Below are 6000 nucleotides of genomic sequence, written 5' to 3' on the forward strand. Positions count from 1 at the left end.
TTTATATTTATCTGTCTCGCTCATGTCTGCGGTAGGCTCGCTTAGCATAGGGGGTCTAGCCTTAGGACCCTTACTGGATACAGACGCCCCAGGCGGGAATCAAACTTGCGATCCTCTGCTCCAAAGGCGTGTAGTCTAACCACTACGCTATCCAGCTGCCAGACAGCCGTAGTGATTGATGTAGCGGTTCCGAATGACAGCAAAATCAGAAATAAGGAACACGAGAAGCTGGAGAAATACCAAGGGCTCAGAGAAGAGCTCGAGAGGATGTGGAGGGTGAAGGTAACGGTGGTCCCCGTGGTAATCGGAGCACTAGGTGCGGTGACTCCCAAGCTAGGCGAGTGGCTCCAGCAGATCCCGGGAACAACATCAGAGATCTCTGTCCAGAAGAGCGCAGTCCTGGAAACAGCTAAAATACTGGGCAGGACCCTCAAGTTCCCAGGCCTCTGGTAGAGGACCCGAGCTTGAAGGATAAACCGCCCGAAGGGGCGAGATGAGTGTGTTTTTATATATATATATAAAACAAAGAAAGTATAGCATCCTCCCTGAACGGGGGTGTAATCATCCAGTAACCATCACAGAGGCAGTATGAAGTGTTGGACAGCACCAGGTCCTGATATTGTTAACACCTACTGGCCGAAGAAGCTGACTGCACTCCATGAGCATCTGGCAGCACAAATGAACCAGCTGCTAGTTAACGAAAGGCACCCGGCATGGCTGGATTGATTACATGAAGGTCTATGACTCCATGCCCCACACCTGGATCCTGAAATGCCTAGAACTGTACAAGATCAACAGACAAGATCAATTCCAATCCCATAGCACAAATCACCATCAAGTGCGGGATCTACCAAGGAGATGCTCTGTCCCCACTGCTGTTCTGCATAGGCCTGAATCCCCTCAGTGAGATCATTAACAAGACTGGCTACGGATATCGACTACGGAATTGAATAGTTGTCAGCCACCTCCTGTACATGGATGACATCCAGTGTTGGGGAGTAACGGAATACATGTACCGCCGTTACGTATTTAAAATACAAATTATGAGTAACTGTATTCCGTTACAGTTACCTTTTAAAAGGGTGGTATTTAGAATACAGTTACTTTGTTGAAATAAAGGGATTACACGGCGGTCTTTTCCTGTTTCATATGTTAGGCTATGCCGTCTCAATTTTTGGTAATTCCACACCGGTGGAAACCCAAACAAAACACGCATTAAGAGGCTCAAATGCCCGTGTCTCAATCTAGCGTCTCATAATGACGTATTTATTTATAATGATTTAATATGAAGGCATAGCGCTAAAGAATGTAGCCTCATGGGCAGTGTAGTCCGTGCTGCAGGGAGAATGGACTGCCATACCCGTTATGTGTCTGTGAGCCAGGGAGGGAGAAAAAGGAAAGTGGAAAAGTACGAGTTGTAATCGAGCAGAAACGGGAGCTGGAAGCATGTAAATATAATAATAACCACTGCAGCCAAAAAAGAGTGCCTGACGAGCCCAGTTGTAAGTAAGCTATTAAGACTCGACTGTACACTGTGTTCGTGTTTTCCTCCGAAACGATAACCTTTCAACGCCTCTCTCTGTCTCTTGCTAGCAAAGTTGACGAAGACAACAAAGTAAAGCTAGTTTTCGACTACGAGACCGACACGAAACACGACGTGTTAGCCAGAGGTCCCTTTACTACGGTTCGGAGCCGCAGACCTGTTTTATATACGAGCGGAATAGTTTTCTATACGAGATCGCTGCAAAAAGTGCAGCCTTGCTTAATGTCCACCCTACTGTTACTCATTTTATATTAAGATTTAAACATCTAGTTGGTATTGGTATGGCGAGTAACCTTCAGTAATAGCAATAAATCACACAGCAATAGGACATTCATTAGTTGTAAAAAAGCATGATAATATATTAAGTAATCCAAAGAATTCAGAATACGTTACTCTCATTGAGTAACGTAACGGAATACTTTACAAAATACATTTTGGGGCATGTATTCTGTAATCTGTAGTGGAATACATTTCAAAAGTAACCTTCCCAACACTGATGACATCAAGCTGTATGCCAAGAGTGAATGGGACATCAATTCACTGTGTCATGGTTGGACTTTCCTCCCCAGACAACCTAGTTTTTGTGTGTGTTTTCTCCCCTTTATCCCTCTCTCCCGCCCGTGGGGGTTTGTTTACGGAAGCTCCTCCTGTTGCTGACCTGCAGAGTGATCACCTGCGCTTGATCACTCTGCTAGCTGCTTCTACTCATCCTCCATCTTTGGGCAGTGGTACTTAATGAAGGTGTGCAGTGACAGTCGACGTTGGATTATTTCGGAATGGAGAGGAGTATCGGGGAGCACCACTCGCACACTGGATTTCACAGAAGCAGTACCACTTAGGATTAGAAGTAGATCACTGTTGGATTTGAGCTATTCATTGTATTTTGGGGATTACCTTTGGACACTGTTTCCATCTCAACCAGAGCTCCGCATTTGGGTCCTCTTTATCCAGCAACCATAACACACTGATCCAGAATACCAGGATATACAGCAATTATATTGGAATGTCATTCGGACTGGAGAAGTGTAGTCGGAGGATAAGAAAGAGAGGGAAGGTAGTCAGAACTGAGGGGATTGAACTACCAGAAGGCAACATTGCAGACATAGAGGACAGCTACAAGTACCTGGGGATCCCACAGGCGAATGGGAACCATGAAGAGACCGCTAGAAAAGCTGCAACCACCAAGTACCTGCAGAGGGTCAGGCAAGTCCTGGGGAGTCACCTGAACAGTAAGAACAAGATCTACAACAACACCTATGCCCTGCCCGTGATCAGATACCCTGCTGGGATAATAAGCTGGCCAAAGGAGGAGGTAGAAGCCACTGACATCAAGAGAGAAACAAACAGTTTGTCTCTCAATATAAACATTGTTTGTATTAAAGATCTGAATGTATGTATGAAATAATCACAATAATCTGAACTGTAGGGACATAAAAACATGCAGTGGAAAGTAAAACCAAGAACAATGAACTCTGATGTGTGATGTCTGGATTTTAATTTCTGTTGACAAGTGTTGTGTGTTTGAGTCAGTTTATGTGTGTGGTCACTTTGATGGAACAAAAACAGAAAGTAAAAAGTAAAAACCTGTAACAGCCAATCAGAAAAGCAGCTGCTGCTGTGTCAGTTGTTACTACAGGCAGAACTTTGTGACACGTGAACAGCAGCAGAGACACACAGATTCAGACGCCCCCTCGTGGATCCACAGTGTAGCAGCTGATTAGGGATCAGTCTGAGTCAGTTGCTCATCAGTGTGAGATTATTATATTCTCTTATGCCATGTTATACCCCTTATTAAAGATTGTGAAATCATTATGTAGTTTTAGTTTGCATTATTCTCCTGACTTAGAAGAAGGTGATAACTATTACAATTATTAAACTGATTTGTATTACATTAGACTGCTGATTTATTGTGAATAAATGATGTTGTTTTATGATGCATTATACTGCTGAGTTATAAGAAATACTGTTTTCAGAGAGTCATGGCCTTATTTGTCTCATTAGAAAAGAACAGAACATACTGCACAGGAAGCCAAGGTCATAACTTAGGCTCACTGAGAGAGAGAGAAAATGTGGATGTTTAGGTTTTATGACTTTGGAGGGGGGCTGAAGCTATAAGAATGTGAGAAACGCTCAGACACGTCGAGATCAGGCGGACACCCTCCCGCGCTCATCTCCCCTCCGGATGGATTATGCTCAAAAGTGTTTGTATGGAATAAGAATTGTATGGAATAAAATGATGGTTGATTGAGCATTGATACACCGAGTGTTGTCTTTCCTTCAGCCCAAAGATCAAAGAACTGAGAATTTAACAACTTGGTGCATGTGACCCAGATCTTTGGTGTGCTGAGGACCTGTCCAATAGAAAAAAAAAAGCTAAGCACAGCCTGTTGTAATATAAATACCGAAATGTGCATATTGGACATTCTAACTTAATCTGGTCGCTGAGTTACATGTATTTTCACATTGAATTTGTCGGTGTCTGGTTTTCGGCGCGAGATACTAACATCATAAGTTGAGGCTGAATTCCAGTGTGACATAGGAACTGGCTCTAGCAAGAAACTACAAACATTCTACGTTGAGACTAGAGTTGCAGCCCACATTAAATTCCACATTTAATTTTGTCTATGACTGGCTTTTGTGGCAAGAAACTGTGAAAAATTTTCAAGTTGAGCTCAGAGGTTTCTGTGTGTGTTTCTGCGTGTGAGACACGCTCTCTGTGTTTCAGTGTGTGAAATATGAACATAGTGACAGTGACAGTTAATGTGTGAATTAGAGGGCACTAAAGCGAAGACACAATTTAGGATCAAAGGTTGACGCCTAGTGGGCCTCGTGGATTAGTTCCGGGAGTGGTTTCCCAACCGGTAGATCGGACGAGGCCCGGAGGTAACTAGGGTAGCATCCTTGGGAGTGGAACCCCTAAAAAGCTTGTTCATGGTGTGGCAAACCCCTGTCTGTGAATGCAGAGGCAGGTCCAGCGCCATCTGGTTAGCTGAGGTGGCGACTTGGGAATTGAGGACTCCCACATTAGCTACAGAATAACACTGAAACCGCTGTGTAATCACGGGTTTATATTTATTCTGGACTAGAACAAGACACATTTTGAGATCAAAGGTTGAGTTCTATATTTGGTAAAAAGGTTGAATAACTCGCTTCAGTGGTAGAAATTGTGGATTGCTTTGTGCCTGTCCCCTGACGAGTGTGTAAAACTAAAATAAGAAAGAAGAGAGTAAAGAGGGTAATTTGGAGCCACATAGAGATAGACAGGCGTAATTGGGTGCAATACTCTGTAGTGTAAAATAAAACTATAAGAGGTGAGTAGTGGTGTGAAATATGTTGGGTTTTAAATCTGACGTAGAGAAAGGAGAAATAAAGCGAGAGTGGAGGAGAATTATTGAGAAGCAGAGAGAGGAATGTGTTGTGAGACTGGCATGCAGTTTGCGCTGTAAAGGTGGGCGTGTTGCCTGTTGTCTATTTAACAGTGATGAAAATGATGTTAAATAAATATCTTAGTGTGTTAATACAGGTGGGTACGGACCTGGACCAACCGCCCACCACAAGCACAGGGGCCAGAGCAAAATTACAGTAATGGGAACCACACCCAGCAAGGATCAGCAGCTGTGGAACTGACAGCAGCGAAGAGAGAATTAGAGGAGAAATTAAGAGAAGTTTTAACACATAAAATTGGGTTGAAATTTGGGGCCAACGGACTTGTGGAGGGTGGGAAGGCATCCAGAGCATCGCAATAGAAGGTGAAATAAAAGCACACACACAAGTAGAGAAATGTGAGAGAAAAGGCTCCTTTTAAGGAAACGCCTTATTTGAAAAAAAAAAGAAAAGAAAAGCTAAGGTAGAGAGGAGCTTTGCTGGATCTGCAGCTCCACTGAACACACATAAAATTAACCCGCCTACAAATGCACACACATGCAATGAAGAGCAGCTTACACTCATAAACACGTGAAGATTTTTCAGCAAGGGTAAAGCAGGGAAACTTAAAATACACCTGTTGTTAAATGGTGAAGTTTATCCGCTGCTAACAAATTTATCCGCTGCTAACAAATAAACTCTCTGGGTTGCAGGACAACAACTTAAAGAAAGAAAAGAAAGAGACTGGTATGACCAACCAGTGATGAAACAATAAATTTAGTGTCTTGATGCATTCTCAATCATCCAGGGAAGTAAATCTCCATAAGTTGAATCTGTTCATCTGGACGTAGCGTTTTGTGGGAGAAACGTTTCATCACACCCCAGGGTAGCTGTGGCTACAACTGTAGCTTGCCTCCACCAGTGTGTGAATGTGTGTGTGAATGGGTGGATGACTGGATGTGTAAAGCACTTTGGGGTTCCTAGGCCGGACTAGTAAAGCGCTATACAAATACGGGCCATTTACCACTCATCCAAGTGACTTCTTCAGTCTCAGCTGACTGCAGGTTTCCCCAATCTTATAAACAGTACATTTG

The sequence above is a fragment of the Oreochromis niloticus genome, linkage group LG7 (assembly GCF_001858045.2).
Source record: "Oreochromis niloticus isolate F11D_XX linkage group LG7, O_niloticus_UMD_NMBU, whole genome shotgun sequence".
Lineage (NCBI taxonomy): Eukaryota > Metazoa > Chordata > Actinopteri > Cichliformes > Cichlidae > Oreochromis > Oreochromis niloticus.